The sequence below is a fragment of the Colletes latitarsis genome, unplaced genomic scaffold (assembly GCF_051014445.1).
Source record: "Colletes latitarsis isolate SP2378_abdomen unplaced genomic scaffold, iyColLati1 scaffold0007, whole genome shotgun sequence".
NCBI lineage: Eukaryota > Metazoa > Arthropoda > Insecta > Hymenoptera > Colletidae > Colletes > Colletes latitarsis.
This window is the reverse complement of record NW_027488367.1, coordinates 31,466,577-31,489,113: the sequence shown is the minus strand read 5'-3', so window position 1 is coordinate 31,489,113 and position 22,537 is coordinate 31,466,577.

Genomic DNA, 22,537 nt, shown 5'->3' with positions numbered 1-22,537 from the left:
TGAAACACTCAATTAAACCTGGTTTCGATCAATATTAGTGAGGATAACGCATGTTAGGTCTAGGTTAGCCCTGGGATTTTCACTCATCAGACTCATACTTTCGCATTCTTCACATACTTGTTGAACGGATCTTGGGTTTTTTCTGGTGTGGATCACGTAGTAATGTGGTACCACACTGAAACAATCAATTAAACCTGATGTTGATAAATATTTTAGAGGATAACGCATGTTAGGTCTGGGTTAGGTCTAGGATATGCCCCCATCAGGCTCATACTTTCGCATATTTCTCATACTTCATGGCTAGATCCTGGGCTGTTTCTGGATTGTATCACGTAGTAATGTGGTACCACGCTGAAACAGTCAATTAAACCTGGTTTCGATCAATATTTTAGAGGATAACGCAAGTTAGGTCTGGCATAGGTCTGGGATTCGCCCTCATCAGACTCATACTTTCGCGTTTTTCACATACTTGTTGAACTGATCCTGGGCTTTTTCTGGCTTGGATCACGTAGTAATGTGGTACAACACTGAAACACTCAATTAAACCTGGTTTCGATCAATATTATTGAGGATAACGCATGTTAGGTCTAGGTTAGCCCTGGGATTTTCACTCATCAGACTCATACTTTCGCATTCTTCACATACTTGTTGAACGGATCTTGGGTTTTTTCTGGTTTGGATCACGTAGTAGTGTGGTACCACACTGAAACAGTCCATTAAACCTGGTTGCGATCAATATTTTAGAGGATAACGCATGTTAGGTCTGGGTTAGGTCTAGGATTTGCCCTCATCAGGCTCATACTTTCGCATATTTCTCATACTTCATGGCTGGATCCTGGGCTATTTCTGGATTGGAACACGTAGTAATGTGGTACCACACTGAAACAGTCAATTAAACCTGGTTTTGATCAATATTTTAGAGAATAATTCATGTTAGGTCTAGGTTATGTCTGGGATTTGCCCTCATCAGGCTCATTCTTTCGCAAATTTCTCATACTTCATGGCTGGATCCTGGGCTATTTCTGGATTGGATCACGTAGTAATGTGGTACCACACTGAAACAGTCAATTAAACCTGGTTTTGATCAATATTTTAGAGAATAATTCATGTTAGGTCTAGGTTAGGTCTGGGATTTGCTCCCATCAGGCTCATTCTTTCGCATATTTCACGTACTTCATGGCTGGATCCTGGGCTATTTCTGGATTGGATCACGTAGTAATGTGGTACCACACTGAAACAGTCAATTAAACCTGGTTTTGATCAATATTTTAGAGAATAATTCATGTTAGGTCTAGGTTAGGTATGGGAATTGCTCTCATCAGGCTCATTCTTTCGCATATTTCTCATACTTGACGGCTAGATCCTGGGCTTTTTCTGGATTGCATCACGTAGTAATGAAGTACAACACTGAAACAGTCAATTAAACCTGGTTTCGGTCAATATTATAGAGAATAATTCATGTTAGGTCTAGGTTAGGTCTGGGATTTGCTCTCATCAGGCTCATTCTTTCGCATATTTCTCATACTTGATGGCTAGATCCTGGGCTTTCTCTGGATTGCATCACGCTGTAATGAAGTACAACACTGAAACAGTCAATTAACCCTGGTTTCCATCAATATTTTGGAGGACAACGCATGTTAGGTCTAGGTTAGGCCTGGGATTTGCCCTCATCAGGGTCATACTTTCGCATTCTTCACATACTTGTTGAACGGATCCTGGGTTTTTTCTGGTTTGGTTCACGTAGTAATGTGGTACCACACTGAAACATTCAATTAAACCTGATCTTGATAAATATTTTAGAGTATAACGCATGTTAGGTCTAGGTTAGGTCTGGGATTTGCTCTCATCAGGCTCATACATTCGCATATTTCTCATACTAGATGGCTAGTTCCTGGGCTTTTTCTGGATTGCATCACGTAGTAATGAAGTACAACACTGAAACACTCAATTAAACCTGGTTTCGATCAATATTATTGAGGATGACGCATGTTAGGTCTAGGTTGGGCCTGGGATTTTCACTCATCAGACTCATACTTTCGCATTCTTCACATACTTGTTGAACGGATCCTGGGTTCTTTCTGGATTGTATCACGTAGTAATGTGGTACCACGCTGAAACAGTCAATTAAACCTGGTTTCGATCAATATTTTAGAGGATAACGCAAGTTAGGTCTGGCATAGGTCTGGGATTCGCCCTAATCAGGCTCATACTTTCGCGTTTTTCACATACTTGTTGAACTGATCCTGGGCTTTTTCTGGTTTGGATCACGTAGTAATGTGGTACCACACTGAAACAGTCAATTAAACCTGGTTTCGATCAATATTTTAGAGAATAATTCATGTTAGGTCTAGGTTAGGTCTGGGAATTGCTCTCATCAGGCTCATACTTTCGCACACTTCACATACTCGTTTGACAGATCCTGGGTTATTTTCTGGTTTGGATCGCATAGTAATGTGGTACCACACTGAAACAGTCGATTAAACCAGGTTTCGATCAATATTTTTGAGGATAACGCATGTTAGGTCTAGGTTAGGCCTGGGATTTTCACTCATCAGACTCATACTTTCGCATTCTTCACATACTTGTTGAACGGATCCTGGGTTTTTTCTGGTTTGGATCACGTAGTAATGTGGGACCACACTGAAACAGTCAATTAAACCTGGTTTCGTTCAATATATTAGAGAATAATTCATGCTAGGTCTAGGTTGGGTCTGGGATATGCTCTCATCAGGCTCATTCTTTCGCATATTTCTCATACTTGATGGCTAGATCCTGGGCTTTCTCTGGATTGCATCACGTAGTAATGAAGTACAACACTGAAACAGTCAATTAAACCTGGTTTCCATCAATATCTTAGAGGACAACGCAAGTTAGGTCTGGGATAGGTCTGGGATTTGCCCACATCAGGCTCATACTTTCGCGTTTTTCACATACTCGTTGAACAGATCCTGGGTTATTTTCTGGTTTGGATCACATAGTAATGTGGTACCACACTGAAACAGTCGATTAATCCAGGTTTCGATCAATATTTTTGAGGATAACGCATGTTAGGTCTAGGTTAGGCCTGGTATTTTCACTCATCAGACTCATACTTTCGCATTCTTCTCATACTTGTTGAACGGATCCTGGGTTTTTTCTGGTTTGGACCACGTAGTAATGTGGGACCACACAGAAACAATCAATTAAGCCTGGTCTTGATAAATATTTTAGAGGATAACGCATGTTAGGTCTGGGTTAGGTCTACGATTTGCCCTCGTCAGGCTTATACATTCGCATATTTCTCATACTTCATGGCTAGATCCTGGGCTATTTCTGGATTGTATCACGTAGTAATGTGGTACCACACAGAAACAGTCAATTAAACCTGGTTTCGATGAATATTTTAGAGGATAACGCAAGTTAGGTCTGGGATAGGTCTGGGATTTGCCCTCATCAGGCTCATACTTTCGCGTTTTTCACATACTTGTTGAACAGATCCTGGGTTTTTTCTGGATTGCGTCACGTAGTAGTGTGGTACCACACTGAAACAGTCGATTAAACCTGGTTTCGATCAATATTTTTGAGGATAACGCATGTTAGGTCTAGGTTAGGCCGGGGATTTTCACTCAACAGACTCATACTTTCGCATTCTTCACATACTTGTTGAACGGATCCTGGATTTTTTCTGGTTTGGATCACGTAGTAATGTGGGACCACACTGAAGCAGTCAATTAAACCTGGTTTCGATCAATATATTAGAGAATAATTCATGTTAGGTCTAGGTTGGGTCTGGGATTTGCTCTCATCAGGCTCATTCTTTCGCATATTTCTCATACTTGATGGCTAGATCCTGGGCTTTTTCTGGATTGCATCACGTAGTAATGAAGTACAACACTGAAACAGTCAATTAAACCTGGTTTCCATCAATATCTTAGAGGACAACGCAAGTTAGGTCTGGGATAGGTCTTGGACTTGCCCTCATCAGGCTCATACTTTCGCGTTTTTCACATACTTGTTGAACAGATCCTGGGTTTTTTCTGGTTTGGATCACGTCGTAATGTGGTACCACACTGAAACAGTCGATGAAACCTGGTTTCGATCAATATTTTAGAGGATAACGCAAGTTAAGTCTGGGATTGGTCTGGGATTTGACCTCATCAGACTCATACTTTCGCAAACTTCACATACTCGTTGAACAGATCCTGGGTTATTTTCTGGTTTGGATCACATAGTAATGTGGCACCACACTGAAACAGTCGATTAAACCAGGTTTCGATCAATTTTTTTGAGGATAACGCATGTCACGTCTAGGTTAGGCCTGGGATTTTCACACATCAGGCTCATACTTTCGCATTCTTCACATACTTGTTGAACGGATCCTGGGTTTTTTCTGGTTTGGATCACGTAGTAATGTGGGACCACACTGAAACAGTCAATTAAACCTGGTTTCGATCAATATTTTAGAGAATAATTCATGTTAGGTCAAGGTTAGGTCTGGGATTTGCTCTCATCAGGCTCATTCTTTCGCATATTTCTCATACTTGATGGCTAGATCCTGGGCTTTTTCAGGATTGCATCACGTAGTAATGAAGTACAACAACGAAACAGTCAATTAAACCTGGTTTCCATCAATATCTTAGAGGACAACGCAAGTTAGGTCTGGGATAGGTCTGGGATTTGCCCTCATCAGGGTCATACTTTCGCAGTTCTATCATGCATGTTGACCTCATCGAGGGTTTTTTCTGCTTTGGATCACGTAGTAAAGTGGTACCACAACTAAAACAGTCAATTAAACCTGGTTTCGATCATTATTTGAGAGTCTAACGCAAGTTAGGTCTGGGATTCCCTCAGGGGCTGCCAGCCTTTCAGCTGCAGTACGGGCTTAACGAACCCGGGGTACCCGAGTCATACACACACCGTAAGCCTCCTGTTGGTCGTCACAACGACCCATTCACAATTCCCTATTGGTTTTGTGAATGGTACGTGACGGCAGGAGGAACGGGGGTCTTGGCTTAACCGCCTGGGCCACGAGTATGGCGACTCTATAAAATCGCCCTCCAATCCTAAGCTATGGTGCGCGGCGATGGGATGCATGGTTGGGGGAGAAGGCCCAATCCCAAGCGACCACCTCCGGGGAACCTGCCGAACCCCCGGAGTATTAGGCTTACCCGGGTAAGGCGGCTCTGCCCGGGTGGACCTTTATTTCCGACCATCTCGTGGGATTTTTATGGACACAGAAAATAAAATGGGGATGGGGCGGGTTTTGTCGGTTGGGGAGGACGGAGACGGGGTTGGGGTTAGGGTGGCGGCGCTCGCGCCCCACTCAGCGCCAGGTCCGGCTTCGTGGAGGGTGGAGGAGGACGACGAGACGGCGTCGGTCTCGTCCTTCTCCTCCAGCACGAGCCACATAGGCTCTAAGAGGAAGAGGACGGGGCAGGCCGTCGTCGAGGTGGGCGGGGCGATGAGCCCGTCGGTGAGGCTGAGTTGCCTCAGGGACGAGGTGACCGAGGAGATATCGGAGAGGATCTCCTCGTCCCTGAGGCGGGTGGAGAAAGTCGCCGCTGCCTGCGCCTTTAAGGGGCAGAAAAGCGGTGGCGCGGAGGCCCTGAAGGCCGCGGCGGAGGAAATGAGGGAGGCGGCGCGGGAGCTCAGAGGGCGGAACGCCCGTCTGCAGCTCCTGTTGGAGGAGGAGCGACAGGGGAGGAGGAGGGCAGAGGCGCTGTGGAACAGCGCGGCCCTCCCTCCCATCCTCCCTCCTCCTCCACTGCCGCGTCCCTCGGCGGAGGTAAATAAGCGGAGTGCGGCGGCAGTGGTGCGGGGCACCGCGGGCCCCTCCACCCGCACTCCGCCCGTGAAGAAGTCCCCGTCCTCCTCAGAAGACGATCTTCTGAGGAGGATTGGGGACATGATTGATGGCAAGCTGGCCGCCTTCCGGGAGGAGCTCCTCGCCGGAAGAGCGGTCAGCAGGAAGGCGGTGCCTCCCCGACCTGTTCCGGTACAGTCGGGGAAGGCAAAGAAGGGCGGAGTGAAGGCTCCGCCCAGCCTTGCGGCACCAGGGCCCCGGGTCGCGACCCCCAAGGGGGGTGGTGTACCCGTGGTCGCGGTGGTCGCGTCCTCCACAGCACCCTCCCAAGGGGGGGTGGCGTGGAGTGAGGTGGTGGGACGGAAGGCGAAGCGGGCGGCGAGGAAGGCCTCGCAACCGCGGCCTCCGCCTCCGCCGCCGGCGGCCAAGGTAAAGGCCGCGAAGGTCGGGAAGGCACGACCAGGTCGTCCCCCAAAAACGGCAGCGGTGACGCTGACCGTTGCGCAGGGGTGCGACCTGACCCTCGCGGAGGCGATGCGGCTCGCCAGGGAGAATATCTCCCTGGAAGAGCTGGGCATCGCCTCCGTGAGGGCGAAGAGGGCCGTGACCGGGGGTCTCTTGCTGGAGATCCCCGGTGCAGAAGGCGGCGCGAAGGCGGATCGTCTCGCCCAGAGGCTCCGGGAGCAGCTGGGCGAGCGAGGTGTCCGGGTCGCCCGGCCCACGAAGCGCACGGAGATGCGCGTTTGTGGGCTGGACGACTCGGTCAGCGCACAGGATGTGTCCCGTGCCCTTGCTAAGGCGGGGGACTGTCCTGTGGAGGACCTGCGGATCGGAGAGATCCGCAGGTCGCCCTCCGGCCTCGGGTCGGTGTGGGCCCGGTGCCCCCTCTCCGCCGCCCGTAAGGTGGCGGAATCCGGGAGGGTGTTGGTGGGATGGGTTTCGGCGCGAGTGGAAATCCTCGCGCCGCGCCCGCTCCAGTGTCACCGCTGCCTCGAATTGGGGCACGTGAGGCAGTGGTGCACCTCGCCGGTGGACCGCAGCGGTCAGTGTTACCGCTGCGGTGCCAAAGAGCACCGTGCGAGCCAGTGCTCGGCGGCCCCCCACTGCCCGCTGTGTGCGGACATGGGGAGGCCAGCCGATCACAGGGTGGGGAGCAAGAAGTGCTCCCCCCCCTCCCGGAAGGAGAGGAAGAGGCGGGCTGCACCGGCTCCGGTGCCGAGGGCGGTGGCATCGTCCTCCATGGAGGTGGACGGTGCTACGGGGACGGACGGCCGGGAGGAGGCTGGCGCGGCCATTAATTAATGCCGCCCCGCCTCCTCCTCCAGGCCAACCTCAACCACTGCCGCGCGGCACAGGACTTGATGTCCCAAGTCCTCGCGGAGTGGGGGGTTGGCCTGGCGGTCGCCGCCGAGCCGTACCGCGTCCCTGATCACCCTCATTGGGTGGGCGACGCGGACGGCTTGGTGGCGACGGTATGGGGAGGGGGCGACGGGTCCCCACCGTTCTCCTTGTTGGAGCGCGGTCGGGGATTCGTCGCCGTGGACTGGGGGGGAGTCGCTGTGGTGGGGTGCTACATTTCGCCCCGTAGCGGTCACGCTGCGTTCGAGCTGTACTTGGCCGAGGTCGCGGCATGCGTGCAGCGCTGCGCGGCCCGGCCGGTGCTGGTCCTGGGGGATTTTAATGCCAAGTCGGTGGCTTGGGGATCCCCCAGGACCTCCGTTCGCGGCGGGATCCTGGGCGATTGGGCGGCGGGGCTCGACCTCCGGGTATTGAACCGGGGGTCGGAGCACACATGCGTGCGGCGATATGGGGGGTCCATCGTGGATGTTGGATTCGCGACCCCCAACGCCGTGCGCATGGTGTCGGGTTGGCACGTGGTCGCGGGGGCAGAGACACTCTCCGATCACCGGTACATCCGGATGGAGGTCTCTGCCGCCGCGAGTGCATCCCGACACGGCCGCCTGCGTGGCACCCCACCACGCCGCTGGGCGCTTCGGCGCCTGGACAAGGACGCCCTGATGGCAGCTGCCCTCGCTGCAACTTGGCCGCAGGGAGCGGCCGAGTTGCCGAGCATAGAGGAGGAGGTCGCCCGGCTCGGAGCATTGGTCGCGGGTATTTGCGACGCGGCGATGCCTCGGGTCGGGCGGGCTTCTCCTCGCCGGGCGGTGTACTGGTGGTCGGACGCGATCGCGGAGTTGCGAGTCGCGACTGTCCGCGCCCGACGCCAGTACACCCGCGCGCGCCGTCGTCAACGTACAGGCGACGGCGTGGCGCGAGCGAGGGCAGCTGATGACCTGTATGGAGCATACCGCGTGGCGCGGGTTGCTCTGCAGGTCGCCATCAAACGGGCCAAGACCCAGGCATGGAAGGAGCTCCTCCAGACCCTTGATGACGATCCATGGGGGCGCCCATATAAGGTGGTGCTGAATAAGCTCCGCCCGTGGGCGCCCCCCGTCACCGAGGGTCTTGACCCCCGGCTGCTGGAGGACGTGGTCAATACACTCTTCCCAATTGGGGAGAGGGGACCGCGTCCTCCGGCGGCGGCGGCTGTCCCAGTGGAGTGGACGGCCGAGCTGGAGGTCACGCAGGAGGAGCTGGCAGCGGCCATCAGACGGCTCGGGGTTCGTAACACGGCCCCGGGTCCGGATGGTGTGCCCGGCCGGGTTTGGGTCTTGACCCAGGGCGTCCTTGGGGCCGACCTCAGGCGGCTGTTCGACCGCTGCCTGAGGGACGGGCGATTCCCCCCCAGTTGGAAGGTGGCGAGGATGGTCCTCCTCCGGAAGGAGGGTCGGCCCGCGGAGTCTCCCTCCGCATACCGGCCCATTTGTCTCCTCGACGAGGTGGGCAAGCTCTTCGAGCGTGTGATTGCTGCCCGCCTCGTCGAGCACCTGTCGCGGGGTGATCCCGGTCTGGCCGACTGCCAGTTCGGTTTCCGGGGGGGCCGATCGACTATCGACGCGATACGTCGTGTGAGGGCCCTCTCGGAGGCGGCCGTCTCCCGGGGAGGGGTGGCATTGGCAGTATCCTTGGATATTGCCAATGCCTTTAACACTCTCCCCTGGGAAGAGATAAGGAGGGGGCTCGAATATCATCGAGTCCCCCCTTGTCTCAGGGCGATCGTCGGGGATTATCTCCGCGGCAGGTGGATCGAGTATCCGGGCCGGGATGGTGATATGCGGAGGGAGGTGTACTGCGGTGTTCCGCAGGGGTCGGTCCTCGGGCCACTCCTGTGGAACATCGCGTACGACTCGGTGTTGCGGGGCGGCCTCCCCGACGGCGTCAGCACGGTGTGTTATGCGGATGACACGCTGGTGCTGGCCGTCGGGGCGCACTGGGGGAGGGCCATGCGTCGCGCGGAGGAGGGGTCGCAACGCGTCGTCGACCGGATCAGGGGGATGGGGATGACGGTGGCGGTCCATAAGACCGAGGTGATTGCGTTTCATTCACCTCGGCAGGATCCACCACCCCCTCTGATTCGGGTGGGAGGGGCTGACATCGAGGTGAAGCCCCAGATCAGGTATCTGGGGCTGATCCTCGATAGCCACTGGCGTTTCGAGAAGCATTTCCGCTGCCTGGTCCCCCGGTTGGAAAGGATGGTTGCGGCTCTGGGCCGGATCCTGCCCAACCTGGGGGGCCCGGCGGGCCGAGTTCGTCGCCTCTATGTGGCAATGGTCCAGTCGGTGGCCCTATACGGGGCCCCCGTCTGGGCGGACGACCTGGCTGCCTCCCGGCGCAGCATGACTATGTTGCGTCGGGTGCAGAGGCGCATGGCGCTCAGGGTCGTCCGCGGGTATCGGACCATGTCACATGAGGCGGCGACGGTTCTAGCGGGGATGCCGCCCATGGACCTGCTCGCGCGGTCGCACGCGGTGATGTACCGGCACCGCGTCGACCGTCGCGCGGGGGTGGGGGCGGTCCCGGGCGGGCAGGAGCCTGCTTGGGGCGATTTGAAGCGCCAGGCCCGGCAGTCCGTGTTGCTCGCGTGGCAGGAGAGGCTGGCTCTGCCAACCGCGGGGCACCGGACTGTCGGGGCTGTTCGGCCACTCCTGAAGGAGTGGCTGGACAGAGGCCATGGCAGCCTCTCTTACCGGCTGGCACAGGTATTTTCCGGGCATGGCAGCTTCGGAAGATACCTGTGCCGGATAGGGAAGGAGCCGACGGCGCGTTGCTGCCACTGCGACGCTGAGCAGGACACGGCGGATCATACCCTGGAGGTATGCCCCGCGTGGGAGGGGGAGCGCCGTGTCCTGGTCGGCGTCGTCGGGCGGGATGTCTCGCTGCCGGGCGTGGTGCGCGCCATGCTCGGCAGCGAGGAGAAGTGGAGGGCCGTGGCCTCCTTCTGCGAGAACGTAATGTTGCAGAAGGAGGCCGCGGGGAGGGAGCGTGAGCTTCAGCGGCGCGCTGAAGCTCGCGCTCGTGCGGTGGCCCGAGGTCGTCGCCCGGTTGCGAGGCGTCGCGGGCGGCCGCCTCGGCGTGGCGGATGACCTAGGCTGGGAGGGGGGTCCTGAGGGGACCCTCCTCCCGCCAGGCGGCGCCGGGTCGGACCGGTTGGGGGTACGAGTGCCTCCCCCTACCGGTCCGACGCAAGGGGGGGCATCCTCGGCGGTCTGGTGCGGCCATGAACGCCCGGCCGCCGAGGGGTGGAAACGGGGTCGCGGGCGGTTGTGAGCTGGGGCTCGCAGCCACCACTAAACGCGGCCCCGGGACGAATAGCGGCGGGATGGAGTGGCCCCGTCCCGCCGCTATGAGGCAGTGTGTCTACTGGGGGGACCGATTGTCCCCCCGGGGGATGGGCGCGAAAGCGCGGGCACGGGGAGGATACCGGAAGAATGCTTCGAGCGATTCCCGGTATCCTCCCAAAGCGTGCCGAAGGGTCACCGTGGGGTTTTTAGTGGGTAGGTCCCGCGCCTGTCGTTGTACGGGCGCGGGGAATCCCACACACCCCTCCCACCTCTCCTCAAGGAGGTGGGAGGGAGTCTTTCGAAGATTTTCCCCACGACAAAAAAAAAAAAAAAAAAAAAAAAAGTTAGGTCTGGGATAGGTCTGGGATTAGCCTTCACCAGACTCATACTTTCGCATTCTTCACATACTTGTTGAACGGATCGTGGGTTTTTTCTGGTTTGGATCACGTAATAATGTGGGACCACACTGAAACAGTCGATTAAACCAGGTTTCGATCAATATTTTTGAGGATAACGCATGTTAGGTCTAGGTTAGGCCTGGGATTTTCACGCATCAGACTCATACTTTCGCATTCTTCACATACTTGTTGAACAGATCCTGGGTTTTTTCTGGTTTGGATCACGTAGTAATGTGCGACCACACTGAAACAGTCGATTAAACCTGGTCTTGAGAAATATTTTAGAGGACAACGCATGTTAGGTCTGGGTTATGTCTAGGATTTGCCCTCATCAGGCTCATACTTTCGCATATTTCTCATACTTCATGGCTAGATCCTGGGCTTCTTCTGGATTGTATCACGTAGTAATGTGGTACCACGCTGAAACAGTCAATTAAACCTGGTTTCGATCAATATTTTAGAGGATAACGCAAGTTAGGTACTAGGTTAGGCCTGGGATTTGCCCTCATCAGGGTCATACTTTCGCAGTTTTAACATGCATGTAGACCTGATCGAGGGTTTTTTCTACTTTGGATCACGTAGTAAAGTGGTGCCACAGCTAAAACAGTCAATTAAACCTGGTTTCGATCATTATTTTAGAGGATAACGCAAGCTAGGTCTGGGATAGGTCTGGGATTAGCCCTCATCAGACTCATACTTTCGCACACTTCACATACTCGTTGACAAGATCCAGGGTTTTTTTCTGGTTTGGATCACGTAGTAATGTGGTACCACACTGAAACAGTCGATTAAACCTGGTTTCGATTAATATTTTTGAGGATAACGCATGTTAGGTCTGGGATAGGTCTGGGATTTGCCCTCATCAGGCTCATACTTTCGCCGTTTTAACATGCATGTTGACCTGATCGAGGGTTTTTTCTGCTTTGGATCACGTAGTAAAGTGGTACCACACTAAAACAGTCAAGTAAACCTGGTTTCGATCAATATTTTAGAGGATAACGAAAGTTATGTCTAGTTTAGGCCTGGGATTTGCCCTCATCAGACTCATACTATCGCATACTTCACATACTTGTTGAACAGATCCTGGGTTTTTTTCCGGTTTGGATCACGTAGTAATGAGGTACCACACTGAAACAGTCGATTAAACCTGGTTTCGATCAATATATTTGAGGATAACGCATGTTAGGTCTAGGTTAGGCCGAGGATTTTCACTCATCAGACTCATACTTTCGCATTCTTCACATACTTGTTGAACGGATCCTGGGTTTTTCTGGTTTGGATCACGTAGTAATGTGGTACCACACTGAAACAGTCAATTAAACCTGGTTGCGATCAATATTTTAGAGAATAATTCATGTTAGGTCTTGGTTAGGTCTGGGATTTGCTCTCATCAGGCTCATTCTTTCGCATATTTCTCATACTTGATGTCTAGATCTTGGGCTTTTTCTGGATTGCATCACGTAGTAATGAAGTACAACACTGAAACAGTCAATTAAACCTGGTTTCCATCAATATTTTAGAGGACAACGCATGTTAGGTCTAGGTTAGGCCTGGGATTTGCCCACATCAGGGTCATACTTTCGCAGTTTTAACATACATGTTGAACTGATCGAGGGTTTTTTCCGCTTTGGATCACGTAGTAAAGTGGTACCACACTGAAGCAGTCCATTAAACCCGGTTTCGATCAATATTTTAGAGGATAACGCATGTTAGGTTTGGGTTAGGTCAAGGATTTGCCCTCATCAGGCTCATACTTTCGCATATTTCTCATACTTCATGGCTAGATCCTGGGTTTTTTCTGGTTTGGATCACGTAGCAATGTGGTACCATACTGAAACAGTCGATTAAACCTGGTTTCGATCAATATTTTAGAGGATAACGCAAGTTTGGTCTGGGATAGGTCTGGGATTTGCCCTCATCAGGCTCATACTTTCGCGTTTTTCACATACTTGTTGAACAGATCCTGGGTTTTTTCTGGTTTGAGTCACGTAGTAATGTGGTACCACACTGAAACAGTCGATTAAACCAGGTTTCCATCAATATTTTAGAGGACAACGCATGCTAGGTCTAGGTTAGGCCTGGGATTTGCCCACATCAGGGTCATACTTTCGCAGTTTTAACATACATGTTGAACTGATCGAGGGTTTTTTCCGCTTTGGATCACGTAGTAAAGTGGTACCACACTGAAGCAGTCCATTAAACCCGGTTTCGATCAATATTTTAGAGGATAACGCATGTTAGGTTTGGGTTAGGTCAAGGATTTGCCCTCATCAGGCTCATACTTTCGCATATTTCTCATACTTCATGGCTGGATCCTGGGTTTTTTCTGGTTTGGATCACGTAGCAATGTGGTACCATACTGAAACAGTCGATTAAACCTGGTTTCGATCAATATTTTAGAGGATAACGCATGTTAGGTCTAGGTTAGGCCTGGGATTTTCACGCATCAGACTCATACTTTCGCATTCTTCACATACTTGTTGAACAGATCCTGGGTTTTTTCTGGTTTGGATCACGTAGTAATGTGCGACCACACTGAAACAGTCGATTAAACCTGGTCTTGAGAAATATTTTAGAGGACAACGCATGTTAGGTCTGGGTTATGTCTAGGATTTGCCCTCATCAGGCTCATACTTTCGCATATTTCTCATACTTCATGGCTAGATCCTGGGCTTCTTCTGGATTGTATCACGTAGTAATGTGGTACCACGCTGAAACAGTCAATTAAACCTGGTTTCGATCAATATTTTAGAGGATAACGCAAGTTAGGTACTAGGTTAGGCCTGGGATTTGCCCTCATCAGGGTCATACTTTCGCAGTTTTAACATGCATGTAGACCTGATCGAGGGTTTTTTCTACTTTGGATCACGTAGTAAAGTGGTGCCACAGCTAAAACAGTCAATTAAACCTGGTTTCGATCATTATTTTAGAGGATAACGCAAGCTAGGTCTGGGATAGGTCTGGGATTAGCCCTCATCAGACTCATACTTTCGCACACTTCACATACTCGTTGACAAGATCCAGGGTTTTTTTCTGGTTTGGATCACGTAGTAATGTGGTACCACACTGAAACAGTCGATTAAACCTGGTTTCGATTAATATTTTTGAGGATAACGCATGTTAGGTCTGGGATAGGTCTGGGATTTGCCCTCATCAGGCTCATACTTTCGCCGTTTTAACATGCATGTTGACCTGATCGAGGGTTTTTTCTGCTTTGGATCACGTAGTAAAGTGGTACCACACTAAAACAGTCAAGTAAACCTGGTTTCGATCAATATTTTAGAGGATAACGAAAGTTATGTCTAGTTTAGGCCTGGGATTTGCCCTCATCAGACTCATACTATCGCATACTTCACATACTTGTTGAACAGATCCTGGGTTTTTTTCCGGTTTGGATCACGTAGTAATGAGGTACCACACTGAAACAGTCGATTAAACCTGGTTTCGATCAATATATTTGAGGATAACGCATGTTAGGTCTAGGTTAGGCCGAGGATTTTCACTCATCAGACTCATACTTTCGCATTCTTCACATACTTGTTGAACGGATCCTGGGTTTTTCTGGTTTGGATCACGTAGTAATGTGGTACCACACTGAAACAGTCAATTAAACCTGGTTGCGATCAATATTTTAGAGAATAATTCATGTTAGGTCTTGGTTAGGTCTGGGATTTGCTCTCATCAGGCTCATTCTTTCGCATATTTCTCATACTTGATGTCTAGATCTTGGGCTTTTTCTGGATTGCATCACGTAGTAATGAAGTACAACACTGAAACAGTCAATTAAACCTGGTTTCCATCAATATTTTAGAGGACAACGCATGTTAGGTCTAGGTTAGGCCTGGGATTTGCCCACATCAGGGTCATACTTTCGCAGTTTTAACATACATGTTGAACTGATCGAGGGTTTTTTCCGCTTTGGATCACGTAGTAAAGTGGTACCACACTGAAGCAGTCCATTAAACCCGGTTTCGATCAATATTTTAGAGGATAACGCATGTTAGGTTTGGGTTAGGTCAAGGATTTGCCCTCATCAGGCTCATACTTTCGCATATTTCTCATACTTCATGGCTAGATCCTGGGTTTTTTCTGGTTTGGATCACGTAGCAATGTGGTACCATACTGAAACAGTCGATTAAACCTGGTTTCGATCAATATTTTAGAGGATAACGCAAGTTTGGTCTGGGATAGGTCTGGGATTTGCCCTCATCAGGCTCATACTTTCGCGTTTTTCACATACTTGTTGAACAGATCCTGGGTTTTTTCTGGTTTGAGTCACGTAGTAATGTGGTACCACACTGAAACAGTCGATTAAACCAGGTTTCCATCAATATTTTAGAGGACAACGCATGCTAGGTCTAGGTTAGGCCTGGGATTTGCCCACATCAGGGTCATACTTTCGCAGTTTTAACATACATGTTGAACTGATCGAGGGTTTTTTCCGCTTTGGATCACGTAGTAAAGTGGTACCACACTGAAGCAGTCCATTAAACCCGGTTTCGATCAATATTTTAGAGGATAACGCATGTTAGGTTTGGGTTAGGTCAAGGATTTGCCCTCATCAGGCTCATACTTTCGCATATTTCTCATACTTCATGGCTGGATCCTGGGTTTTTTCTGGTTTGGATCACGTAGCAATGTGGTACCATACTGAAACAGTCGATTAAACCTGGTTTCGATCAATATTTTAGAGGATAACGCATGTTAGGTCTAGGTTAGGCCTGGGATTTTCACGCATCAGACTCATACTTTCGCATTCTTCACATACTTGTTGAACAGATCCTGGGTTTTTTCTGGTTTGGATCACGTAGTAATGTGCGACCACACTGAAACAGTCGATTAAACCTGGTCTTGAGAAATATTTTAGAGGACAACGCATGTTAGGTCTGGGTTATGTCTAGGATTTGCCCTCATCAGGCTCATACTTTCGCATATTTCTCATACTTCATGGCTAAATCCTGGGCTTCTTCTGGATTGTATCACGTAGTAATGTGGTACCACGCTGAAACAGTCAATTAAACCTGGTTTCGATCAATATTTTAGAGGATAACGCAAGTTAGGTACTAGGTTAGGCCTGGGATTTGCCCTCATCAGGGTCATACTTTCGCAGTTTTAACATGCATGTAGACCTGATCGAGGGTTTTTTCTACTTTGGATCACGTAGTAAAGTGGTGCCACAGCTAAAACAGTCAATTAAACCTGGTTTCGATCATTATTTTAGAGGATAACGCAAGTTAGGTCTGGGATAGGTCTGGGATTAGCCCTCATCAGACTCATACTTTCGCACACTTCACATACTCGTTGACAAGATCCAGGGTTTTTTTCTGGTTTGGATCACGTAGTAATGTGGTACCACACTGAAACAGTCGATTAAACCTGGTTTCGATTAATATTTTTGAGGATAACGCATGTTAGGTCTGGGATAGGTCTGGGATTTGCCCTCATCAGGCTCATACTTTCGCCGTTTTAACATGCATGTTGACCTGATCGAGGGTTTTTTCTGCTTTGGATCACGTAGTAAAGTGGTACCACACTAAAACAGTCAAGTAAACCTGGTTTCGATCAATATTTTAGAGGATAACGAAAGTTATGTCTAGTTTAGGCCTGGGATTTGCCCTCATCAGACTCATACTATCACATACTTCACATACTTGTTGAACAGATCCTGGGTTTTTTTCCGGTTTGGATCACGTAGTAATGAGGTACCACACTGAAACAGTCGATTAAACCTGGTTTCGATCAATATATTTGAGGATAACGCATGTTAGGTCTAGGTTAGGCCGAGGATTTTCACTCATCAGACTCATACTTTCGCATTCTTCACATACTTGTTGAACGGATCCTGGGTTTTTCTGGTTTGGATCACGTAGTAATGTGGTACCACACTGAAACAGTCAATTAAACCTGGTTTCGATCAATATTTTAGAGAATAATTCATGTTAGGTCTTGGTTAGGTCTGGGATTTGCTCTCATCAGGCTCATTCTTTCGCATATTTCTCATACTTGATGTCTAGATCTTGGGCTTTTTCTGGATTGCATCACGTAGTAATGAAGTACAACACTGAAACAGTCAATTAAACCTGGTTTCCATCAATATTTTAGAGGACAACGCATGTTAGGTCTAGGTTAGGCCTGGGATTTGCCCACATCAGGGTCATACTTTCGCAGTTTTAACATACATGTTGAACTGATCGAGGGTTTTTTCCGATTTGGATCACGTAGTAAAGTGGTACCACACTGAAGCAGTCCATTAAACCCGGTTTCGATCAATATTTTAGAGGATAACGCATGTTAGGTTTGGGTTAGGTCAAGGATTTGCCCTCATCAGGCTCATACTTTCGCATATTTCTCATACTTCATGGCTAGATCCTGGGTTTTTTCTGGTTTGGATCACGTAGCAATGTGGTACCATACTGAAACAGTCGATTAAACCTGGTTTCGATCAATATTTTAGAGGATAACGCAAGTTTGGTCTGGGATAGGTCTGGGATTTGCCCTCATCAGGCTCATACTTTCGCGTTTTTCACATACTTGTTGAACAGATCCTGGGTTTTTTCTGGTTTGAGTCACGTAGTAATGTGGTACCACACTGAAACAGTCGATTAAACCAGGTTTCCATCAATATTTTAGAGGACAACGCATGCTAGGTCTAGGTTAGGCCTGGGATTTGCCCACATCAGGGTCATACTTTCGCAGTTTTAACATACATGTTGAACTGATCGAGGGTTTTTTCCGCTTTGGATCACGTAGTAAAGTGGTACCACACTGAAGCAGTCCATTAAACCCGGTTTCGATCAATATTTTAGAGGATAACGCATGTTAGGTTTGGGTTAGGTCAAGGATTTGCCCTCATCAGGCTCATACTTTCGCATATTTCTCATACTTCATGGCTGGATCCTGGGTTTTTTCTGGTTTGGATCACGTAGCAATGTGGTACCATACTGAAACAGTCGATTAAACCTGGTTTCGATCAATATTTTAGAGGATAACGCAAGTTTGGTCTGGGATAGGTCTGGGATTTGCCCTCATCAGGCTCATACTTTCGCGTTTTTCACATACTTGTTGAACAGATCCTGGGTTTTTTCTGGTTTGAGTCACGTAGTAATGTGGTACCACACTGAAACAGTCGATTAAACCAGGTTTCGATCAATATTTTTGAGGATAACGCATGTTAGGTCCAGGTTAGGCCTGGGATTTTCACACATCAGACTCATACTTTCGCATTCTTCACATACTTGTTGAACGGATCCTGGGCTTTTTCTGGATTGCATCACGTAGTAATGAAGTACAACACTGACACAGTCAATTAAACCTGGTTTCCATCAATATCTTAGAGGACAATGCAAGTTAGGTCTGGGATAGGTCTGGGATTCGCCCTCATCAGGCTCATACTTTCGCACACTTCACGTACTCGTTTAACAGATCCTGGGTTTTTTCTGGTTTGGTTCACATAGTAATGTGGTACCACACTGAAACATTCAATTAAACCTGGTCTTGATAAATATTATAGAGGATAACGCATGTTAGGTTTGGGTTAGGTCTAGGATTTGCCCTCATCAGGCTCATACTTTCGCATTTTTCACATACTTGTTGAACAGATCCTGGCATTTTCTGGTTTGGATCGCGCAGTAATGTGGTACCACACTGAAACAGCCCACTAAACCTGGTTTCGATCAATATTTTAGAGGATATCGAAAGTTATGTCTAGGTTAGGCCTGGGATTTGCTCTCATCAGACTCATGCTTTCGCATTTTTCACATACTTGTTGAACAGATCCTGGGTTTTTTCTGGTATGGATCACGTAGTAATGTGGTACCATACTGAAACATTCAGTTAAACCTGGTCTTGATTAATATTTTTGAGGATAACGCATGTTAGGTCTGGGTTAGGCCTGGGATTTTCACTCATCAGACTCATTCTTTCGCATTCTTCACATACTTGTTGAACGGATCCTGGGTTTTTTCTGGTTTGGATCACGTAGTAATGTGGGACCACACTGAAACAATCAATTAAACCTGGTCTTGATAAATATTTTAGAGGATAACGCATGTTAGGTCTGGGATAGGTCTGGGATTTGCCCTCATCAGGCTCATACTTTCGCGTTTTTCACATACTTCATGGCTAGATCCTGGGCTTTTTCTGGATTGCATCACGTAGTAATGAAGTACAACACTGAAACCGTCAATGAAACCTGGTTGCGATAAATATTTTAGAGAATAATTCATGTTAGGTATAGGTTAGGCCTGGGATTTGCCCTCATCACGGTCATACTTTCGCAGTTCTAACATACGTGTTGATCTGATCGAGGGTTTTTTCTGCTTTGGATCACGTAGTAAAGTGGTACCACACTGAAACAGTACACTAAACCTGGTTTGGATCAATATTTTAGAGGATAATGCATGTTAGGTCTAGGTTAGCCCTGAGATTTTCACTCATCAGACTCATACTTTCGCATTCTTCAGATACTTGTTAGACTGATCCTGGGTTTTTTCTGGTATGGTTCACGTAGTAATGTGGTACCACACTGAAACAATCAATTAAACCAGGTCTTGATAAATATTTTAGATGATAACGCATGTTAGGTCTAGGTTAGGCCTGGGATTTTCACTCATCAGACTCATACTTTCGCATTCTTCACATACTTGTTGAACGGATCCTGGGTTTTTTCTCGTTTGGATCAGGTAGTAATGTGGGACCGCACTGAAACAGTCAATTAAACCTGGTTTCGATCAACATTTTAGAGGATAACGCAAGTTAGGTCTGGGATAGGTCTGGGATTCGCCCTCATCAGGCTCATACTTTCGCGTTTTTCACATACTTGTTGAACTGATCCTGGGCTTTTTCTGGTTTGGATCACGTAGTAATATTGTACCACACTGAAGCAGTCCATTAAACCTGGTCTTGATAAATATTTTAGAGGATAACGCATATTAGGTCTGGGTTAGGTCTAGGATTTGCCCTCATCAGGCTCATACTTTCGCATATTTCTCATACTTCATGGCTAGATCCTGGGCTATTTCAGGATTGTATCACGTAATAATGTGGTACCACGCTGAAACAGTATATTAAACCTGGTTTCGATCAATATTTTAGAGGATAACGCATGTTAGGTCTAGGTTAGGCCTGGGATTTTCACTGATCAGACTCATACTTTCGAATTCTTCACATACTTGTTGAACGGATCCTGGTTTTTTTCTGGTGTGGATCACGTAGTAATGTGGTACCACACTGAAACAATCAATTAAACCTGATCTTGATAAATATTTTAGAGGATAACGCATGTTAGGTCTGGGTTAGGTCTAGGATTTGCCCTCATCAGGCTCATACTTTCGCATATTTCTCATACTTCATGTCTGGATCCTGGGCTATTACTGGATTGGATCACGTAGTAATGTGGTACCACACTGAAACAGTCAATTAAACCTGGTTTTGATCAATATTTTAGAGAATAATTCATGTTTGGTGTAGGTTAGGTCTGGGATTTGCTCTCATCAGGCTCATTCTTCCGCATATTTCTCATACTTGACGGCTAGATCCTGGGCTTTTTCTGGATTGCATCACGTAGTAATGAAGTACAACACTGAAACAGTCAATTGAACCTGGTTTCGATCAATATTTTAGAGAATAATTCATGTTGGGTCTAGGTTAGGTCTGGGATTTGCTTTCATCAGGCTCATTCTTTCGCATTTTTCTCATACTTGAAGGCTAGATCCTGGGCTTTCTCTGGATTGCATCACGTAGTAATGAAGTACCACACTGAAACAATCAATTAAACCTGATCTTGATAAATATTTTAGAGGATAACGCATGTTAGGTCTGGGTTAGGTCTAGGATTTGCTCTCATCAGGCTCATTCTTTCGCATATTTCTCATACTTGATGGCTGGATCCTGGGCTTTCTCTGGATTGCATCACGTAGTAATGAAGTACAACACTGAAACACTCAATTAAACCTGGTTTCGATCAATATTATTGAGGATAACGCATGTTAGGTCTAGGTTAGGCCTGGGATTTACTCTCATCAGTGTCATACTTTCGCAGTTTTAACATACATGTTGAACTGATCGAGGGTTTTTTCTGCTTTGGATCACGTAGTAAAGTGGCACCACACTGAAACAGTCCATTAAACCTGGTTTGGATCAATATTTTTGAGGATAACGCATGTTAGGTCTAGGTTAGGCCGGGGATTTTCACTCATCAGACTCATACTTTCGCATTCTTCACATACTTGTTGATCGGATCCTGGGTTTTTACTGGTTTGGATCACGTAGTAATGTGGTGCCACACTGAAACATTCAATTGAACCTGGTCTTGATAAATATTTTAGAGGATAACGCATGTTAGGTCTGGGTTAGGTCTGGGATTTGCCCTCATCAGGCTCCTACTTTCGCATATTTCTCATACTTCATGGCTGGATCCTGGGCTATTTCTGGATTGGATCACATAGTAATGTGGTACCACACTGAAACAGTCCATTAAACTTGGTTTTGATCAATATTTTAGAGAATAATTCATGTTAGGTCTAGGTTAGGTCAGGGATTTGCTCTCATCAGGCTCATTCTTTCGCATATTTCTCATACTTGATGGCTAGATACTGGGCTTTTTCTGGATTGCATCACGTAGTAATGAAGTGCAACACTGAAACAGTCAATTAAACCTGGTTTCCATCAATATTTTAGGGGACAACGCATGTCAGGTCTAGGTTAGGCCTGGGATTTGCTCTCATCAGGGTCATACTGTCGCAGTTTTAACTTACTTGTTGAACGGATCCTGGTTTTTTTCTGGTTTGGTTCACGTAGTAATGTGGTACCACACTGAAACATTCAATTAAACCTGGTCTTGATAAATATTTTAGAGGATAACGCATGTTAGGTTTGGGTTAAATCTAGGATTTGCCCTCATCAGGCTCACACTTTCGCATATTTCTCATACTTCATGGCTAGATCCTGGGCTGTTTCTGGATTGTATCACATAGTAATGTGGTACCACGCTGAAACAGTCGATTAAACCTGTTTTCGATCAATATTTTAGAGGATAACGCAAGTTAAGTCTGGGATAGGTCTGGGATTTGACCTCATCAGACTCATACTTTCGCGTTTTTCACATACTTGTTGAACAGATCCTGGGTTTTTTCAGGTATGGATCACGTAGTAGTGTGGTACCACACAGAAACAGTCCATTAAACCTGGTTGCGATCAATATTTTAGAGGATAACGCATGTTGGGTCTGGGTTAGGTCTAGGATTTGCCCACATCAGGCTCACAGTTTCGCATATTTCTCATACTTCATGGCTGGATCCTGGGCTATTTCTGGATTGGAACACGTAGTAATGAAGTACAACACTGAAACAGTCAACTAAACCTGGTTTCCATCAATATTTTAGAGGACAACGCATGTTAGGTCTAGGTTAGGCCAGGGATTTGCCCTCATCAGGCTCATACTTTCGCATATTTCTCATACTTCATGGCTAGATCCTGGGCTGTTTCTGGATTGTATCACGTAGTAATGTGGTACCACGCTGAAACAGTCAATTAAACCTGGTTTCGATCAATATTTTAGAGGATAACGCAAGTTAGGTCTGGCATTGGTCTGGGATTCGACCTCATCAGGCTCATACTTTCGCGTTTTTCACATACTTCTTGAACTGATCCTGGGCTCTTTCTGGTTTGGATCACGT